General features: G+C 52.6%; 1 long non-coding RNA gene across 1 annotated transcript; it reads left to right on the top strand.

Moving 5' to 3' along the window:
- The first annotated feature begins 15,905 nt into the window (after positions 1-15,905).
- Positions 15,906-18,094, top strand: LOC113179154 (uncharacterized). Its single transcript, XR_003300318.1, has 3 exons — positions 15,906-15,932; positions 16,122-16,387; positions 17,142-18,094. It is a non-coding gene; the product is annotated as an uncharacterized LOC113179154 (long non-coding RNA).
- Positions 18,095-20,930: the final 2,836 nt, after the last annotated feature.

Genomic DNA, 20,930 nt, shown 5'->3' with positions numbered 1-20,930 from the left:
TTTTCTCCTGAGCTACATCGAGCAGGGATCTTGCATCCCGGGAAGATCATGGTGACAGTGAAGGTTGAAACTAGCATGCAAGAGGTCCTGGGCTAAGTGCTCATGCATTCCTGTTCTTCATCACTGTTCCCAAAGTGGCCATTGAGGGTGTCTTGGGTGTCCCCCACGTGCACCAGGCTCAGAGGAGTTGACCAGGAGAACATGCAGTTTGGTATTGAGAACTAATAGAGGATGTGGCTGTGCCTTTACCAACATGCATGGCCTGAGTCCTGGCATGTAACAAGTTAGCAGGGACTTGGGGCTCATAAGGGACTAAACAGTTGAGTGTAAAGCAACAGACCTTAGAGCAGGTCAGCCAGGGTGGCCAATTCATTTCCCTGCACCCCAGTTGCCCCACTGACGAAGTAAGACAAATAATGGCCTCATAGAGAGTCACTGTGAGGAGAGAACGTGGGTAAAACGCCTAGGACATGGTGAGCACTCAGATACCTTGGCCATTATTATAGATGTGCTCAGCTTTTACTTGAATATCATATCCCCTCCTCCTCTGACAAAGTAATGAAATTAGACTCAGAAAATTGGTGCAAGTTTTGGAATTAGCTCAACCCCCTCAGGTAACAGCTAGGAAAAGTGAGGCCCCAAAACCCGGCCCAAGGTCACACATCTGGTAAATGGCAGGACCTAGGTCAAACACAGATTTTGGTGTCCCAGACAGGGGCCTTTCCAAAAGGCCTCTCCTGGGGTTTGGACTGCCTTTGCCCAGCTGGTCTGAAGTCCAAGGGGGCATGGGGTGTTGGGGAGGGTGCCAGCCCAAGCCCCCACTCCAGAGGTAGAGCCACAGTAAATCTGGAAGGAGAAAAGCGGCCACATCTTCCCATGGTAGATGTCCACTGAGGAGGCCAAAGAACGGGGCTGGCCTGAGGGGCAACCAGCCAGCGCAGGATTGTGGGAGAGAATGTGGCCTCCATTACAGCCCAGAGCCAGGAGCCCCTCATCCCTTCAGGTCCTATGTCATGACAGAAAGCCCCTTTCTTCTCTCTGCTCGCCTGTCCCCGCTCCTGGGAAGGCCAGTCTTAAGGTCTTGAAAGTTTAAAGCCACTGATGAGAATACAGAGAGAGCCCTGGGTCCCTGAGCTGGTCCCTGAGCTGGTCCCCGGCCTCTGTCCCTCTCTAAGGCCTTTGCCCTTCGCAGCCCAGTCGGTCCCCTCCTGGCTGCCTCTGCAGAAAACAAGAGCCCACAAAACACCCATGACACCGTGCCACCTCCCCGGAGGTCCAAGGCCTTAAAACTTAATAGTCTCTCAAATGCTGTAACGCTAGAGGGGGCTTTTATGGACCCAACAGGGATCATGTTATGAGGGAGCGCTCGCAGCAAGGGGCCGACCCAGCCCCTCACACACACTGCAAGGCCTCTCGGAGGGGCCCCTACATGGCCAGGGCCACCAGCTCCCCGCTCGGTCCAGTCACTCCTCTGCATCTGACAAGGCTGCCAACAGGGGCCTGGTGGGAGGTTGGGACCCTGCTGGCCTTGGCTCCTAGAAGCCCAGGAGTTGGGGGGAGGGGTTCCAGGGAAAAGATCTCGGTGACTAATGAGCGGGCAATTGAAAGCTCCATCGTGTCAATGGGGAGCAGATGGGGAGGGAGGGGAATTCCTGCGGCCTGGCCTGGCCTCAGAGGTGTGGGCGGCTGGGAGGGGGACAGTGAGGGAGGGAGGGGTGAGAGAGCCCTGTGGGGTCAGGAGGTGGGGGAGGGAAGAGATCCCGGCCTGGCCATCACCCACAGAGGGACAAGGTTCTGGGACCCAGGTCCAGGAGGCAGACCTAGCGGGAGCAGCCCCAGGCGGTGAAGGGAGGGCCAGGGCACTGGTGTTTTTTGGAGCACTTCGATTTTCTTCTTTTCCTCTTCTGAAGTTCATATTTTTCTGCTGTTTTCTCTCTCCCTTTCTCTTTTCCTCTCTTACCTTCTTGGTATCTCCTTGCTTGTCTTTGCCAACTCTCTTTCCTCCACCCTGCTTTCCCCTTCCAGAATTAGGCATTCTTTTATTTATTTATTTATTTTTAAATAGATAGGCAGGGTGTCACTAAGTCACCAAGTTGCCCAGGATGGCTTCCAACTTGTGATTCCCCTGCCTCATCCTCCTGAGTCGCCGGGATTGCAGGCATGTGCCAACACGCCTGGCCCCAGAAATAGGCACTCTGCCTGGTCTACAGTAGGTGTGGGCAGCCCCCCAGATAAACAAAATACTAAACAACACTGAATAACACACTATGGTTGGCTGGGTGTAGTGGTGCACACTCAGGAAGTTGAGGCAAGAGGATCACAAGTTCAAGACCAACCTGGGCAGCTTGGTGAGACCCTGTCTGAAAATAAACATTAAAAAAGGGCTGGGGATGTAGCTCAGTGGTAGAGCACATGCCTAGCATGTGCAAGGCCCCGGGTTCAACCCGCATGGTTAATTTACACACACACATACACACGGTTTATCCCAGACACACATGCATGGGGACACCTAAGTGCCCACATGTACACGTATCCCAGACACACACACTGACATTCACACTTACCCAGATCCGTGTGTGTGCAGACACACACTCACAACTACCCCAGACACACATGCGCACACACCCAGGGTGCACACACACATATTTTCTTCATTACCTCCTCTAATGCTGTCTTTTTTTCCATCTTGAGTTCAATGTTGTTTTTTGTCTCTTTTTGACCCTCCCCCTCCACTTCCCTTCAATTTATTCCAGCTGTGAAAACCTTTTTCCCATCTCCTCTGTCACCCCAGCAGATAGGTGAGTGGCAGGCAGAGGAGTCCACTCCGCAGCCACTGTTGGTAATCGATGCCAGATGGTGAGCTGGAGCCCAGCCCAGCCCTGAGCAGGGCCCCACAGCAGCTTCTGCATCTGGGTGCGAAAGGCGAGCCTCAGCCCAGGCCGGGGTCCAGTGAGACGGGGAGCCAGGGCGCAGGGGACACAGGAGGCTAGGACAGGGAACAGGAGCTACAGAAGGAGGGGGCTGGGTGCAGAGGAGAAAGACTAGGGGCCCTTGGAGCCAGGCCTAAGGCCATCTGCCAGGTTGGCTGGGATGAGGCAAGAAAGGACAGCCCAGAACCAAGAGGCTGAGAGGAGGCCCTCCCCTGGCCCCTGGTCAGACATTTTATTTCCTTGAGGGACAAGGGTTTGCTGCTGCCCGTGTTCATGAATACATGCATTTGGTAAAATACAAGAAGGCAATTTTAACACTCTAGAATTCTCCATGTATGCTCTACCACCCGTGGTAAGGAAACCAGCTACCATTTAAAGAGTATTTTTAGGTACTTTCTGAGTCACTATACATGATGAATTTATTCTCTTGTGTAATTTTCGCAACAATCCTGTGAGGTGAGGGACTATCATTATCCCCATTTGACAGATGCAACTAAAAACCATGTAGAACATCTAACTAGACCATCTAGAAAGTGGGGGCACCAAGATCCCAGCCCCGCCCCATCTGACTCCATCAACGACATGAGGCTGTCAGAGAAGACTCTATTTATTTATTTATGGCATGGGGATTGAACCCAGGGGATCCCTACCACAGAGCGACAACCCCAGCCCCCAGCCCCAGAGAAGACTCTGTACTGTTAAAAAGTCAGTACTTGAAGAGATCCCGTCCAAACTTTTCTTCTCTCAAAGGGGAACCAAGATTCAGGGAGAAGGGCCTGGCCCATGTTCACACAGTGCATTGGACCCAGGGCAAAGCTCAATCCCAAGGCGCCTGCTCAGAGCTGCTCATGCAGCACTACACTGTGACTCCAGTCCCCACACCACCCTGGCCAAGAGCGGGGCTTCCTCGGGGAGGTGCCTTTGTAGGGCGTGGAATAAGATGAGGCTCCCAGACTGGCCGCCATGCATAGGGAGCCTTGTGTGTGTGCACATGGAAAGGGCCATCAGGATGGGCTGAAAGATGGCACTGACTGCATCTCCACTGCACTTGAATCCCGGAGGGGACTCAGAGACAAATTGCCCTCGAGAAACATCCTTCCCCCACCCCACCCCACCTCTCAAAAAAAGGAAAGAAAACAGAGCAAAGGGTCTAGTGACTGTCATGGAGAGCAGCCATGTGCTTTTTTACATAGAATTGTCAGGATGATATTGGAACAAATCCCTGAAGGAAGTGAGGGAAGGAGCCATGTGGACATCTGGGGTAAGAGGGTTGGCAGAGGGACCAGCAAGTGCAAAGGCCCTGAGGCCAGAGTGTGCTTACCCTGCTGATGTGTCCAAGAGTCCAGGGGACAAAGGAGAGAACAGGAAACATGTCAACGAAGTGGCCGGGGGTGGGCAGAGGCAGATCACGTAGGGATCTGGAGCTATTGTACTTAAAAGCCTAGCATATGGGCTGGGGCTGGGGCTCAGTGGTTAGGGCACTTTCCTAGTCCTGTGAGGCACTGGGTTCGATCCTCAGCACCACAGAAAAATAAACACACAAAACAAAGGTGTTGTGTCCATCTACAACTAAAACATATATATCCTAGCATGTACTCCCAGTCTGGGGGCTTCTGAACAGAAGATTGACAGGGTCTGATTTAGGCTAAAAGTTCTCACTGCTGCTCTGTGGGGCAGTAGTCTGTAGCAGGGCAAAAGGCAGGTGAGAGATCTGAGACCCATGAGAAGGCGGCTGAAGTGTCACAGGACCAGGGAGGGACCAGCAGAGGAGGTGGGGAGAAGGGGTCAAATTCTGGACGCATTGGAGAGGAGAGGCCACATGATGTCCTGAGAATTGGGTGGGGGCTGTGGGAGGAGGGGAGTCCAGGCTAGCTCCCACTTTTTGGCCTGAGTCACTGGAAGTCTGGAGGTGTCCTTCCTGAGAGGGAAGGAGCAGGTCTGAGGACAGGCCAGCAGTTAGTTTTTGAACCCGCTGAATTTGAGGCGGCTGTTAACAGGGCCAAAGTGAGTCACGAGAGACCGATCCCCGCGACCATCAGTAAGGCTCCTTCTGTCTTTATTTAAAATTCTGGTGTTTTGTTCATCCTCCATTTTTAGCAGTCTTAAAAAAAAATGGCATTAAAATAAGATTTATCTTGGTGGCTGAGGTTGTGGTCTGTCCCCTCCTTGAGATTTACCCCAAAGCCAAGGCCGTCTGCATGGAATGCAGGGTTTGGGCTGACCTCTCAATTTCTGCCCATTGTCCCTGTCCACAGAGATCCCGGGGTCGCCTTCGTGGGATCTTCGAAACACTGGTGAGCTGAAGAGTAGCCACACACACATTGGGGTGGGCCCTGATGGGGATCGTGGGCGAGGGGAGGAGGCCACGTGGCTCTGCAGCTGGTGACCTAGAAGCAGCCAGGAGGGTGGGAGCCCACCAGCTCACCACACCCCACCCAGGGCCCCCGTGATGGATGGCATCTGTCTTCTGCTTTATTAAACTCACGCCGTGGTTCAGCCCTGGATTTGCAAACAGCTTAATAAGCATTTGGGAGGGATGTGGGGGGGGGGGCTGGGATTTCTGGGGGTTACCAAGCCCCAGACAGGAAACTGCTTTTGCCCTGAGTGGGCCCCAGGAGGGAGTCAGGTGTTCGGGTGGGCAATTGGAGGGGAGTGTTTGGTTTCACAGAAGGCAGTTGGGGGCCCCAGAGATGGGGGGGCCCGCTGGCCTTTGGTGCCAGCCCTCTCCAGCACAGTTGCTCACACCCTGGAGGTTCCCAACACTATGGAGTGTTCTGGGCACTGCTGGCCCAGGGAGAGGGACTGGCCAAGGATGGGGAGGAAATCCGGGGAGAAGAGGCCTTCCCTGTCCTCTAGGCATTCCCAACTGCTGGAGACAGAGGGATACACAAAGCAGATACCAACCCACAAGATGGTCTCCTCCTTCTTCTTTATTTTATTTTTGGTGGTGGTGGGGGGCACTGGAGATTGAACCCAAGGGTGCTCTACCACTGAGCTACACGCCCCCTAGCCTTATTTATTTATTTATTTTTTAAGAGACAGGATCTTGCTAAATTGCCCAGACTGGCCTTGAACTTGCCTCCATCTCCTGAGCAGCTGGGATTACAGGTATGCTCCAAAGCACCCAAATTCTTTCCCACCTCTTCTGCAAATGCCATAGCATGTCCAGTTAGTTTAGAACATTCTGTTCAGAGCCTGCGTGCGTGGCATTGAGTGGGGGTACTGTGTGCCTTCCATCTCCTGAATGAGGCTGGAGGCTCCCAGAGGAAAAGATGGGTACTCTGACATCACCTCTCCACACAGGCTGCTCGGGCCTCGCCTGGTGACATGCCAGAGTCTATCATGGGCTCGTGGGAGGAGATCACAGGCATTTTTCCCAACTCCTGGTCTAGTGAATGCCCTACTGGTAGCTTGAAGTTGGCCATGAGGAAGTGTTTGCAGGAGGGATCTTGGCAAGCATCCTTCCCCCGGGGAGGGCCAGCTACGGAACCCCTCCCTGCACACCACTGTCTTCCCGGCTCTCCACCAGCAAAACTCACAAGCCCCTTCAGGTCCACAAAAATCAGCTTTTCCTTCCGAAAAAGCTGAGGAGCTCCTTCTGGATGAGGGAAATGGAGACTGTGTTCTCCTGTTAATAAAGATAGTGAGTGCCCTGGGTGAGAGGCTATGGGGAATGAGCCTCAGCCATCTGCTTCCATGGTGGTTTCACCATGTACGTGTGATGATCAGTGTCCTTCGGTCACTGCCTGGATGGGTTGTCCTGAGATTAAATGAAATATTTGAAAGATAAAGATGCTTCAGAACAAGACCTGCAAACCATAAGTAGCCCTTCACCAGTCTCTGGAGATGCTAAATATTTTATCCACCGCCCCCCCCAACCATTGCTGGTGATGGAACCCAGGGCCTCCCACATGCAAGGCAAATTTGCTAAGATACATCAGAAGCCCTACCTTATCTTAATTTGTTGCAACTACCCGTATGAAAGATACTACTGTTATTTTCATTTTACAGATGAGGAAAGCAGGGTTAAGGTGGGTGGGGACCCTCATCTGAGGTCACAGTGGCAGAGCTGGGATTTGAGCCCAGGATCATCGAGGTCTAGCAGCCTATCTCTCTCACCGTCGTGACTTTGAACTTCTTCAACTTGAGTAGGGGTGGGAATCACACTAGTGGAAGTTTTCCTGCTGTCTCTACCTGACCACCATCAGAATGCTCTTTCTAGGTCAGCCCCACCCCTCCACGTCACCTCCACAGCTGCTCAAGCTTTTGTCCACAGGCAGTCCCTTCAGAGGACTTACTAAAGAAACTCACATTTCCCACTGGGATTTTTAATTTTGAGGTACCGGGAATGGATCCCAGAGGTGCTTAACCACTGAGCAGCATCCCCAGCCCTTTTTTATATTTTATTTAGAGACAAGGTCTCGCTGAGTTTCTTAGGGTCTTGCTAAACTTCTGAGGGTGGCTTTGAACTCGCGATCCTCCTGCCTCAGCCTCCCCAGCTGACGGGGTTATAGGCATGCACTACCCCATGGCTCCCGCTGGTATTTTTTATTTGCCTCTTTCCCAACACATTGCTGCATCCACGGAGGCCAGTTTCTCAGGCTGTCTTTTGATCCATCTCCAGCCCCCAATCCTCCAAAGCCATGCAAATGCTCACTCCCCTGGAGAAGCCACCAGCCTCTACCAACCCAAGGCCAGGGTTGCAGAAACTGACCCTGGAGGCTGAGGGCCCCAGTGAGCTTCCTGCAACTTTCCTCCTAGGCCTCTCATCCCCACCTCCCAAGACAGTTCCACCTCCTCAGCTTCCATTTTCTCCCCCTGTTTCCTTTCTTCTCAAGCTTGTTTGTCTCCTGGGCTCTCCCCTGTCCCCCACCCGCCGCCTCATCTCCCCCTCACCCACCTTTGTCTCTCTCGGGTCAGTTCTGTGGCCAGGGTGTAAGTGTGTTTCTCTGTCCCTTTGTCTTTTGTGGGTATCTGTGTGTCTGCTCTCTGCGTGTGTGTGTGTGTGTGTGTGTGTGTGTGTGTGTGTGTGTCCCTGCATCTCAGGGTCTGACTCTACCTGCCCGTGTCTCTGTGTGTTGTCTGTCTGTCTGCCACTGTATCCGTGCGTCTGTCTTCGGGGCTGTCTCTGGGGTCTCTCTCCGGCAGCTTTCCTTCGACAGGGCTGCACTCTGGAGGCTCCCGGAGGAGACCCCCCACTTACCCCTCCCAAAGTTCACTGCCTTGTCAAACGGAGCTAATCTCCTGCGGGAGGAAAAAGCCTCATTCAAACTGGGCGGGCGGGGTGGGGGAGGCAGGGGGAAGGGGAGGTCTCCTTGGCTGCAGCCTGAAAACACCCCGGCCCATAATACCCCTTTTGTTCTAGGCTGGTGGGAGGGGGTGGGCGGTGGAATGAAAGAAGGGGGATATTAAAGGAGCAGGTGAAAGACATGTGTCTTCAGCAGCCATAGATAAGCGCTTACCCCCTTCTAATCTGACTGAGGCCTATTATCTTCCCGCCGCAGTCATTACTATTAATATTAAACACCCCCCAACCCGGCTTGGAAACAACCCGAGGACCACGGGGCTGACCCCCAGCCCCAGCCAGGGGAAGACCCAGCCCGGACACCCCCTCCTACAGAACTTGACCACCAGCCCCGGACTCCCCACGCCCCAAAACCTTTGAACTTCCCCGTGACCTTCAGTCCCCAAAGCCCCTCTTGTCCCTCCTGCCCGGGCCCCACTCAGCACCCTCTCTGATCATCTCTCTAGTGGACCCCTATCTCAGCGTTATTTCTGGGGATGCCTCTGTACCCCAACCCCCTTCTCTCCATTCCCCAGGATAACAGAAGCAGAAGGTTTATCCCCCCCCCCCACACTCTGACATCTAACAGCATTGGGGACCTTCCCATGACCCCAGTTATAGACCATGTGACCTCAGGCAGGTTCTTGAGTCCTCCGAGCCTCCATTTCCCATCAGTAAAATGGGAGTGAGTCTAGTCCCTGTGACATAGGGTTGTTTTGAGGATTATGAATAAGCCAATGAAAGGGTTCTCAGAGAGTGTCCATGCATCTTAATGACTCAGTCATCAGTGATGCTAACCTGTTACCTGGACAGAAAGCCACCCCAGGGCAGCAGCCTAAGCACTCATTCCTGATTAAGCCACCCCTGGGCCCCACCTTTGTCAACCCCTGTGTTGAGAACACACGGGGGGGGGGAAGAAAACGACTCCTCCCTCCAAGAATCCATAAGCTGGTGGCAGTGAGACCATAGGAACAGGCAAAGGGCCATCGCAGCGATCAGTAACAGGCACCTCAAGAAGGCAGTGCACAGGGCTTTGGGGAAAGGGAGCAGTGAATTCCCGCTGGGTGGGTGATGTTACACCAGCAAAGGATTAATTGCCTAACTCCAGGATGGCAAAGCCAGTTATCACCAGGCCCATGTCTGTGGCGATGGCTTCTGGGGAAGTCTCAAGGCTTCTACCCAGAGCAGCTGGGAGTGGGGGGACTGTGTGGGGCTGCTTTCCAGCTCCCAGCACCCTGGATTAGGGTGCCCCTAGGAGCCTGCCGCCACAGGAAGAGGGAGGTGCAATGCCTCCTTCTATCCAGGCACAGCACCGCGCTAGGTGTTCCCCAGTAGGTCAAACGGAAACCACTGTACCCATTTTGCAGGGAAGCAAACAGGCTGAGAGAGGGCGGACTTTCCCAAGGTCAGACTGTTGGAAACGGGCAGAACAAGATCTTAAGCCTTATCTCTTGAGCTCCTAAATCTGTGTTATTTCTACTTCTTAGTGCCTCTCAAACTTTCCAATCCCCACTCTGTCCCTGTCTGAATATCCTTCCAATTGGAGGAGCTTGAACAAATACACAGCAAGGGGGGCGGGGGTTTAGAGGAGGGATTCCATAATGAACACAGCCTGCTGCAAGCCCAATGCTTTCTCTGTATCTTGTCTCTTTTTTTGGTACCAGGGATTGAGCCCGGGGGGGGGCACTTAACCACTGAGCCACATCCCCAGCCCTTCCCTTTCCTTTTTTTTTTTTTTTTTTTTTTAATTTTGTAACAGGTTCTTACTAAGTTCCTTAGGGCCTCACTAAGTTGCTGATGCTGGCTTTGAACTTGTGATCCTCCTGCCTCAGCCTCCCAGCTGCTGAGCTATTTCCTAGCTCTGGTATCTTGTATCTTAGAAACCTGTGAACTTTGAATTTTTCAAATAATAAAGTCAGGTGCAGTATAAATAAAAATTCTGTTTTAAAATGTCATTAAAAAAAAAAAAACTTTCCTCCAAAAATCTCAGACTAAAATAGAAGCTTGAAAATGATATGCTAAGTTTATTCTATTGCTTCCTCTGCCTCTGGTGTGCGGGGTTTGTTGCTCCTATATACTCCTATATACCTTGTCTACTTTTGATGACTGCACCCCTTTCCTCCCCAGAACGGCGGTTGCCCCATTCCATGCAACTCTGTGGGACAGCTAATCCCAACTCCTCAGCTTCTCAGGCCTGGGGGTGGGCCCAAGAGCCAATCATCAGAGGAATTTTCCTGTGCCCTGATTTGTTCAAGATGTGAGCATGTAGCCCAAGCTAGGCCAATAGGAATTCTCCTCTAGGATTTTATGGGCAGGAGTGTTGGGGATGGCAAATGCTCTTTCCTCTGAGATAGGAGCATGAAATTGCTGCCATGCTCTTCAGTCATCTCTTCCTGCTGCCCAATGGATCCGAGAGGCCCTGACCTTCCTTCTCATTCCAGTTCCTTCTCCGCAGTTAAGAGACTTAGCTGCAATGGTGGGGGCGGGGGGGGGGAGCCAAGATATGTCTGAAATCAAGAACAAAATGCCAGGGCTGAGATTTTAGCTCAGTGGTAGAACACTTGCCTAGCATGCGTGATATGATTCTCAGAACCACATAATATATAAATAAACAAAATAAAATTAAAAGTATTTTTTAAATTTTTTTTAAAAATGCAAGAGATAAAGCTGATTTTTTTCTTAATTTGTTTAGCTGTTTGGTTTTTTTTTTTTTTTTTTTTTTTTTTTTTGGTGCTGGGGGTGAAACCAAGGGGCTCTTTACCACCAAGCTACATCCCCAGCCCTTTTTAAATTTTAAATTTTTCATTTTGAGATAGGATCTCTCTAAGTTGCCCAGGCTGGCCTGTGATCCTCCTGCCTCAGCCTCCCGAGTGGTGGGATGTCAGGCGTGCCTGGTTGGCAGTACCTTTTGCAACATGACAGTCCTTAAACTCCACCTTCACCCCCATGAGTGAGCATCGCACATGCACACACAGGCACACTCCTGTCCTCTTGGGTTGTCAATAAGTCCCTTCCTTTGGCTTAAATGACTTGGCTGTTGCTTGCTCCCTAAGCAATACTCTAGGCACGCTGGGTCCTGCTTCACAGCTCCTGCAGCCTATAGACAGAGGAGGATCAAGGACTTGACAGGCTTGGGGATTGGAAAGTTCAAATTATCTGTGGGGCAGGTGTCACATGCTCCTAACCACAAAGGTTGGAAAGGACTTCAAGCAGAGGGAAGCTGGGAAACTGATCCAAACCAGCCCTCTGCTGTCTTCAGGAAAGCCTACCAGCCTCCTGCCTTGGAGAACATCCCAGGGGCTCCTTTTCTGAGACACCTGCAAATCTGTCCAGCTGCAAGTGCGGCCTGTTTCACCTGGTCCTGCCCCTCCACTCTTTCAGAGATTCAGCAAGGCCTTTTCTTCGCTGTCCTTTCACCCTGATTAGTGTAGGTTCATGCATGCTGTGTGTACCACGTTCTAAGAGCTCAACCTCTAGACACACTACCCAGGAGACTGTTACTTACTACCTGTGTAACTTTGGGCAAGTTACTAACCTTCTCTGTGCTTCACTTTTCTTCACTTCAAAATGGGAATGATCATATGAATTAATGCATATATAGTGCTTAGAATCATTTCTAGCACATAGCAAGGACTCAATAAATACTAGCTGTTATTATGTTAATGCTGTGTGTGTGTGTGTGTGTGAATGTGTGTGTGTGTGTGTGTGTGTGTGTGTGTGTGTGTTTTCAGCCTCCCCCATCTGACTAGGAATTCTGTGAGGGTAGGAGACACACACATCCTTCCTTGTTCATCCTTCTTTCTTTCTTCTTCTTCTTCTTCTTCTTCTTATTATGTACTGCAAATTAAACCCACAAGTGCTTTACCACTCAGCCACATCCCCAGCCCTTTGGATTTTTTTTTAAAGCAATTTTTTTTTTATACAATGTCTTTATTTTTATGTGGTGCTGAGGATCAAACCGGGGTCCCGCCTGTGGTAGGCGAGTGCTCTATAGCTGAGTGCTCTATATCCCAGCCCTCCTTTGGATTTTTTGAGCAGGATCTCATTAAGTTGCTCAGGGCCTCACTGCATTGCTAAGGCTGGCCTCAAACTTGCAGTCCTCCTGCCTCAGCCTCCCAAGTAGCTGGGATTACAGGTGCACATCATTGTATCCAGTCCTTGTTCATCTCTTAACGATGCCTTGGCATAAGAGAGGAGTAGCTCTGTGTGATGAGTGAATAAATGAGGGATGAGTGAAGAGCAGTTGCCTTAAGGATTCAGAGTTTAAGTCCTGCCTCTTGTCTGCAGTACCTCAGTGGTCACATATGGGTAGACTTTAGTTCTGCCCATTCCTGAGCCAGGATGGGGAGATCTGCCAGGCAGAAGGGCTTCATCAGCAAAATAGCAACAGAAGCAATACTCACCAGCTCCACCTTAGGAATACCATCGTCAGTGTCCCAAGCTCTGTCATAGCACCACGCACACTGGGGTAGATGGGGTAAGGGTCACCTGATCCCACTTTACAGATAGGTAAACTGAGGCATAGGGCAGTGGTGTGATGTTCCTAAGGACAAACACAACCAGCCAATGGTGTGCCTGAGACAAGAGCCTAGTCACCAGACTTGGTTTGATCTCTGCCAGTCATACCCTGTCCCTTCCGGGCTGGGCCATCCGCACACACCACAACACCTCAGTCTATTATGGTTTAGGCAACAGCACAAGGATCCAAAGCAGATAACTCTCATTTCCATACACAGTATCTGTGGCTGCACCTTCCATATGTCTTGGTATTTGTTCAGCCCAGCCGGAGGAGGGTGGTGGAGAGGAAGGGGAAGCCCAGAGTCCAAGAGTGCTCAAGAGCAACTCCTGAGCACACAATGAATGGCCTATTGTGTCCCCCAGTCCCCTCCCCCTCTCCACCACACCCAGAACACAGCGTCCTGTTTACCTGCCCCCGGGACCTGGCTCTGTCTCAGGTGCCACTCCAGCTGGGCCCACGCACAGGCACTGCCAAACCCTCTGCCCACGAGCTCCAGGTTTGGCAGCCGCGCACCTCCTTGGGGACTGTGTCCAGCCTTTGTCCTGCCTCAGTCTCTTCTCCCCCTACCTCTTCTTGGCTCATAACACAGTCTCTGGCCCATAGTAGGTTGTCTGGAAATGGGTCCTGGCCATAGTAGGTGTTTCCTTGGTGACAATAATAACCTCCAAGCATGTGGACCTCTGTAAAGGGCTTCTCCCAGCTCCAGAGGTGAGGGACAGTGTGAAACAGGTGGGTCAGATAGACTTAGAAAAGGCTTACTTTCCTGTCCCTACCCTGAGGCCGGGATCAGGGCTGGTGGGGTGGGGGAGCATGGGAATATGGAGCCTGCCAATCTCTGGGGACAGAAGACCCATATTAAGCACTTTCTGGTCCAGATGGAATGCCATCCGCCCACTCTGCCACAGGTCGGAAGTCAAGGGTTGCTGGGTGCTGTGGCGCACACCTGTGATCCCAGAGACTCCAGAGACTGGGGTAGAGGATCCCAAGTTCAAGGCCAGCCTGGGCAACTTAGCCCCTCACCAACATGGCAAGACACTGTCTTAAAATTTAAAAATAAATAAAAGGGCTGGGGATGTAGCTCAGTGGTAAAGGGCCCCAGGGTTGGATCCCCAGAACAAAAAAAAAAAAAAAAAAAAGAAAAGAAAAGAAAAATTCAAGGGTCAGGGCATCACCAAGGCCTTTGACACAGACTTGGATCCAAGGGGGCAGGTTGTGTTTAGGGGCCAGGAAGCTGGGTAGAGGTGGGAGGTGGAAGCTGCGCAGGAAGCCAGGAGGAATCGCTTTATCCACACACCCTCTGCTCCCTAGGACTGTGGCAGAGGAAGAGGTGGAGAGAGAGGACGGTGGCCCAGGGAAGCAAGAAGAGAGAAGGAGAAGACACCAGAGAGAAAAGCCAAGGTGCAGGGGAGAAATGGAAGGGTGGGAAACCACAGCTCCAGCAGGGAAGGGGAGGTCCCCTGGGGAGAGGAGAAATAAAGGTCAAAAAGGAGCCTGGAGCACAGGCAGTCCACCTACTCACTTTACCTCCAAGAAGTCCAAGGCCCAGAGAGGGGACACACGCTGCCTAAGGACACACTGCAAGCCTATACTTGGCCCAAACAGAATCACAGAATAATGGCTTCAAGCCAGAAGACATTTCTTGGCTTTTTACTGAGCTGGACAAAAAGGGGGCTTCAGAGGGTCCTGCTCTGCTTGGCTTCTAGAGTCATGAGAACAGGAAAAACAGGTATCATGGCCCAGGCAGGTGATGACCAGTAGCCAAGCAGGGAGATGATACAGGCCTACCATCCACCACGAGCAACATTGCCTACCTAGTGTCAACTGAGCCAAGGTTGGATGGGTTTTCCAGTTTACCCATCTTTGGGGGGAGGTTCTCTGAATTGAACCCAGGACCTCACACAGACAAGCATTCAAATGGGAGCGCGACATCTGGTCTGCCCATCCATTTGTTCCACCTCTCCCTTTGTGTGCCTGGCTCTGTACTAGGTCCTCACATTGGAGAGGGAGACAAGGACAGGGTGGCAAAGAGGCTACAAGGTAATGTGTCCATATCCTTTGGAAGAAAGTTCATTGACATGGACACTCATTCAGAGATCACTGTATTCTGCTTCTTACCCGCTATGCTCACTTCACATGCCCACAAGGGACTTACCATTATCAGACCCACTTTTCAGATGATAAAACTGAGGTTCAAAGAGACTAAGAGGCCCTGGATCTCATAACTGACCTGGTGGAACAGAAGGCTGAACCACACCACCTGGCCACCATCTCTCAGCCACTAGGTTGTACCCCCCCCCCCACACACACACAGGTTTTAATAGCTACAGCAGCTGCAAGAAGGTTCCCCCTCCCAACCTCACCACCATCAACAGCCCTCCTTCCCCCAGCCCCTTTGCTTTTTACTGAGCCCCTCCTCCGGGCATACCTTAAAACTCTTATAAATGCCTCCGTTGGGCCTTATTTTCTGCCTTGTCTTAGAATTAGTTGTTGCCATGTCTGTCTCCCTGGCAGAAATGGTCTCCCGTCGTCCCTAAAGCCTCAGTGCCTAGCAGTGTCTGGCACATGGGAAATACTCAATGACTATCTATGGACCCAGTGTAGCCAGGTAGTGGGATAGCCCCATGTAAACAGAATATAAGGCTCAGTAGAGACTTCAGCCCCTTGGGAGGGGCAAGAGAATCATCTCATCCATCTCTATATCCTGAGTCGGGCACACTGCCTGGCATAGACTAAAAGTTCGTACCTGCCTGTTGAACGATGCTCCAGATAGGAGGCTTCCATGGGCCCTGGAGGGTGGTCTCAGAAGGTTTGGGACTACACCAGGACTGGGGCCAGAATGCAGGGCCCCTCCCCGGGAAGTCTGAAGCCTAGGCAGGCCACCATGGGAACCTCAGGAGGTTGGGATCCAGGGTGTGGGGAGCCTCTCAGGAATGCATGCTGTCCCTGGGGCCTCAGCCAAGACTCAGCTGGGGTCTGCAGTGGGCCAGATCACAGTGAAGAAGAGTGGACAGGCTGGAGTTGGAACATATTCTCCAACCTCTTCTTTGGCAGGTGCCTGAGGACAGAACCCCAGCAACCTTTCCTGGTCCATTATAGAGCTGTCCCAGGGGGGAGGGGGGACACACGACACCAACAAAAGGCTGAGTCTTGGCCTTCAAAGTTCAGGAGAGAAGCCAAGGAGACTGAGATGGACCGAGAGGTGAGGGGAAAGACTCAGGAGGCCTCTGGAGAGGGAAAGGGAAGGTTGCGGAGGAAGGAAGTGTGTACTTGGGGCCAGCCCTGCCTCTGGCAGCAGCCCCACTGGGCCAGGGTCCCAGGGATTTATTGACTAATCCTCAAATGATACACTCTCCCTGATTTACTCTCTCTCTGCTTGCACTCTCACAAGATCCTATTGTCTCCAGACACCGCTGGCCCAGGGCCTCCACCTCGGGGGGCCTCGGCCTCTCATCCACTTCCGGGAGGAATGAAGGTTCCCAGCCTCCAGGCACCAAGACCCTCCCCTGCCCTCTAACGGCTGCCCTAAGGGTCAAGCTGCCAGGCCACCAGAGAGTGCCAGGTAGGCTGGCAGCTCCTCATCAACCAGGGTGACCGCCGAGAGCTGCTGACGTTGGTGCCAGCGGCGATGCCATTGCTCCAGGGAGTCTGACCCGGGTAAGCAGCTGGCGGGTGGAGGCGGGGCGCCAAGGGAGTGGGTGTCAGGGTGCTGAGCGAGGGGGCAGAGCCAGGGCAGAGTCGAGATTTTCATTGACCCGAGTGGGCGGGGGTAAAGAGAATTCGTAAAAAGTTTCTTTCTTTCTTTAATGGTCTTCCCCCCCCCCCCCGTCCGCGTCCCTGGGCGCGGGAGGGAGCGAAAACCGGCGGGGGTAGGGCAGGCCCTCCGCAAGTGACACTTAATTCCCGGTCTGGACTGGGCCGGCTCTTGAAAGCAGCTAAATTAGCAAAACAGAAGTCAACTGTCGATTGCTTCATTGGAGGATTAAGTGTGATAAATGGAGGGTTTGTTCGCTCTCGGGTCCAGATGTTGTGTCTAAGTGAGGGTTTTTTTCAAAAAAAAAAAAAAAAGTTTTTTTACATTCTTGGCCCAGGGCCCATATATATTTTGGATACTGCTGGGAGTATATAATATCATTGGAAAATGATGCGGTCTGCTAACCTTTTAAATAACATTTCCTCCCTCCTCTATTTTCTAATAGTTTGTTTTTCTTTCCATGTTTGCCTTTTATTGGGGGAAATTTTTTTTGGAAATTAATGAGGCTCAAGTTTGGAGACCAAAATAAAAGAGAAGAGGAGAGAGAGAAAGTGTGCGGGGCGGAGGGGTGTGGAATGAGGCTGGGGTGGGGGTAGGGCTGCTCTTTGTGTCTTTTAAAGCGTTCCCCGGTTTGATTTTTTTTTTTTTTCTTTTAAGAATTTGCTCTGCGGAGGCTGCCCGCGGCTCTCCGGCGGGACTGCGTGGTGGCGCACTGGGGCAGGGAGCCCGGGGCTCTCCACCGCGCCCGGCACCCGCTCGCCCAGCCGGGGCCGCGGGGCTGCGCGCTGCTGGCCTCCGGGCAGAACCTGCCATTCCCCCCGCAGCAAGGCCCGACGTGAGGGGGGTGGTGGCGGTGGGGGCGCCTCCTTCCTGAGTGAAACCTACGGAATCCGGCAGGAATTCGGGCCTCCCAGATTTAAGAAAACAAACAAAGGAAAGATTGTCAGAGAGGGGCCGCCAAGAGCTGCCCGGCCGCCGCACTGCCCTCCGCGCTCACCCCCGGGCAGCCCGGGCCTCCTGGCGGGGGCGGAACACAAGGCCGGGGTGGGGGGCGGGGGTCCCCCCGGGTGGTCCCCGTGGGCTTCCCTGCCTGGGGCTTTGGATAACCTGTCACTCCGTCTCGGGACAGAGGAGGCCCCAGGGCGCTTGGGAAAGCAGGCTGTCGCCGGAGTGGCTGCCTGGGGAGATAAGGTCCCCCGCAGGAGTCATTTGAGGGCCTCCCTCTGCCTCTAGGCAAACCCCAAAGAGTCCCGCGTCCAGGGCGAATCCCTGTGTCCAAGCCAAGGCTTGGGGGTGAAATTTCCAGGCTTCACTGTCCCTTGGGGACGAGGGCGCCTCCTCCGTGCCGTCGCCGAGCCAGGCTAGGCCTAGGTCCACCGTGGGCAGGCTCAGTCCCCGTCTTTGCCCGGGTCTAGGGAGAACTATCAAAAGTGATAAAGTGGGGAGGAGGGGCTATGAAACAAAAGGCGAGGACCCCCGGGGCGCGGCAGCGACCCGAGTTCTCGCGGTCGCGCCCACGTGCGTCTCCTTCTCCTGATCTTTGGGGCTCTCCACTGGGCGCTCCCTGCCTGTTCCTCTCCAGCTCCGCGCGTCTCTCTCCCCCTGTCTGGCTCTGGCTCTTCAATCTGAACACAGCTCAGTGCTTTGATTCTCTTTGTCTCGGTATCTCTGTTCGGGAACGTCTCTGTCCCTTCCTGTTGGCCAGTTCACGTGTCTCTCGGTCTCTGATCTCAGTCTGAGTCTCTGACTCTCTCCCTCCCTCCCTCTCTTCTCCTCCCTCCGCCCCCCCTCCCCGTTCCACTCGGTCTCCCCACTCCGCCCCCGCCCTAGGTAGCCCAGCGGGCGGGCGCCGGGCCAAGGCCGCCCCGGGCAGGGCCTTCCCGGCGCTGACAGAGCCTCGCGCCCGCGGCCCAATTAGCGCGCGGCGCGAGGGACGCGGCATCTGGAATTGCGCCGCGCTCACGGCCAAGGCCGATTGTTTAGTCTGCGCGGCGGGGCGGGCGGCCCGCGCGGTGGCCCCACATCTGGAGCCGCGGCCAGACGGCCCTGCTGGCGGCTGGCCGGGGTGCGTGTGCATTTTTAACTCTGGGATTTGCTGACAAGTTAAGAAGTCAGAAAGTCAGTGGCGGCGGGAACTGGCGAGGCGCGCAAGGAAGGGAGGGGCTGGCGGAGGCTCCGGCGCACACGCCGCGGCGGAGATACGCTCCGGGGGCGCGCACAGCCGCTCCGGGCTTGGGCCCAGCGGGGCGTTCCCGCAGCCCGCAGCTGCCCAGCGCCGCAGCCCAGCCGAGTGTTGACTTTTCTTCCGGGATTGCTCCCCTTCCCCGCCTTTATCCTCTCTCACTTCTCCTTCCTCTTCATTAATTAAGTGGCTGAATTATCCCGAAATCCCACACTCCCCAGCTGGCTGGAGCTCCTCGGAGGCCAGCCTCTGGGGGGAAGCCCTGCAACACCAGGGCTCCCACGCTCTGCAGGAAGCACACAGAAGGCTCCAGAGGGCCGAGACTTGCCTGAGGTGGCTCCGCAGTTAAGTGACAAAGCTAGGACCAGAGGCCAACTCTCTTGATCCCTATTAGGGTTCTTGGCACAGCTCCTGGTCCCCCTTGGGGCTGGTCCAGACTGATGAGTGGTATCACATTGTCAGAGTTCCTTCTCAATCTCAAAAAATGTGCTTTTACACTTTCACTCATATCTGCTGCACGCTGTGTGTTGGGCCTAAGGGATACAGCTGTAAACAAGACCAGCACATACTTGTGCCGGAAGACCTTGCGTTTTAGTGGAGAAGACAGAGATGTGGTGAGGCAGAGACTGTACAGTCAACAAACCATCCAAAGTTACAAACTGTTGAACAGAAACAAAATAGCTAATACTTATTGAGCAATTATTCTCTGCTGGTCACTGTTATGGTATTCTCATTTGTACTAACTCATCAAATCCTCATAATGTCCTAATGAGGCAGGCGTGTGTCCCATTTTGCAGATGGACAGTCTGAGACACAGAGGTGAGAAGAGTTTGCTCAGGTCATACACATGCACAGATGATTTATTGGAGGCGCAGATTCAGGTTTGACTCCAAAAGCAGGCCTCATATTCCAATACCAGGCTTCTAGGGCTTGAAAGAAAACGACAGTTGTCCAAAAGTGGGTAATTGGCATCCAGGTGGTATACAATTCACTCCCAGCAGCAGAAAAAGCACTCACCAGGCCTATGCTGTAATGATCATTACTGGCATTTACGTGACTTTCTCCTTTTTATAAGCCATTTCCACTCACTAGGTCTTCTGTAATCTTTACCACAACTTAGATGAAGCATGATTTTCATTTTCCTTTCCACATCTGAAAACTGAGGCCCACCAAAGTGCCCAAGCTTAACTCGTTTTGTTTGTTTGTTTGTTTGTTTGTTTGTTTTAGTTTCTTCACTGGGGATTAAACTCAGAGCCTCACTCATGATAGGCTAGTGCTCTTAACATTAAACTACATCTTCAGCCCTTCTTATTTTATATTGAGACAAGATCTTGCTAAATTGCCCAGGTTGACTTAAAACTGTAATCCAGAGGAACTGGGATTACATATGTGCACCATCAAACTCTGGCTTAATTCAGGTTTTAAGGTCCCTGTTCCAACATTCTTTCTCAAACAGTTCCTCCCCCCACCCACCTACCCTGCTACACTTGGTCCCATTTTTCCTTGTTTTGTTTTCCATGGAAATAGACTCAGCAATCACCTCAATCCCGGGGAATAGTGACTGTATGGTGTCTTTGCGATGTTTCCCCAGGAGCAAGGAGGCACTGTGGTGTATTGTGGGTATTGCCCCTTGGTAGCCTGCTTTTCTGGTTGTGCATTCTAACTGACCCACACAACCACACAAGATTAGCGACCTAATGTGATCAGCAGGTCACTTCTTCTCTCTGGACTTCAGTATCTTCCCCCCACCCCCACCCCCCTGAGAGAGGAGATTCTGGCAAGAGCAAATCTACTTTTCTTGGCTCACAGACTCCTTTGAGATTTTGCTAGAAGCCCCAGGTCACCAATTTAGAGCGGTTCGTGTACACACATTCTCACACACTCAGTTGTACACATTTTCAAGGGATTTGGGAACTCCTAAAGCTTACCCATGGGGCCTCTAGGGACTTTAAGACCCCAAAGTTAAGAATTTCTGTACTGAATGGTTTCCATAGTCATCAGCCATTGGCAAAACCCACCATGAATCTGAAAATAAGGAGCTGGGCTGGGGTGCATCTGATAGAGCAATTGCCTAGCTGTGCAGGAGGCCCCGAGTTTGATCCCCAGCACTATCAGAAAAGGGAGAGAAAGAAATAAGGAAACACAGAGCAGCCCTGGCAGACAGGGAATATTGGGTCCTTTGCACTGAAAGAGTCAGCAAGTTTTAGACCCCTGGACTTTTCTTTCTTGATCCTTTTACCTTTGAGGTTGTCAAGGGATAGGAA

Source organism: Urocitellus parryii, chromosome 8 (assembly GCF_045843805.1).
Source record: "Urocitellus parryii isolate mUroPar1 chromosome 8, mUroPar1.hap1, whole genome shotgun sequence".
Lineage (NCBI taxonomy): Eukaryota > Metazoa > Chordata > Mammalia > Rodentia > Sciuridae > Urocitellus > Urocitellus parryii.
This window is presented reverse-complemented; position numbering and strand designations above follow the sequence as displayed.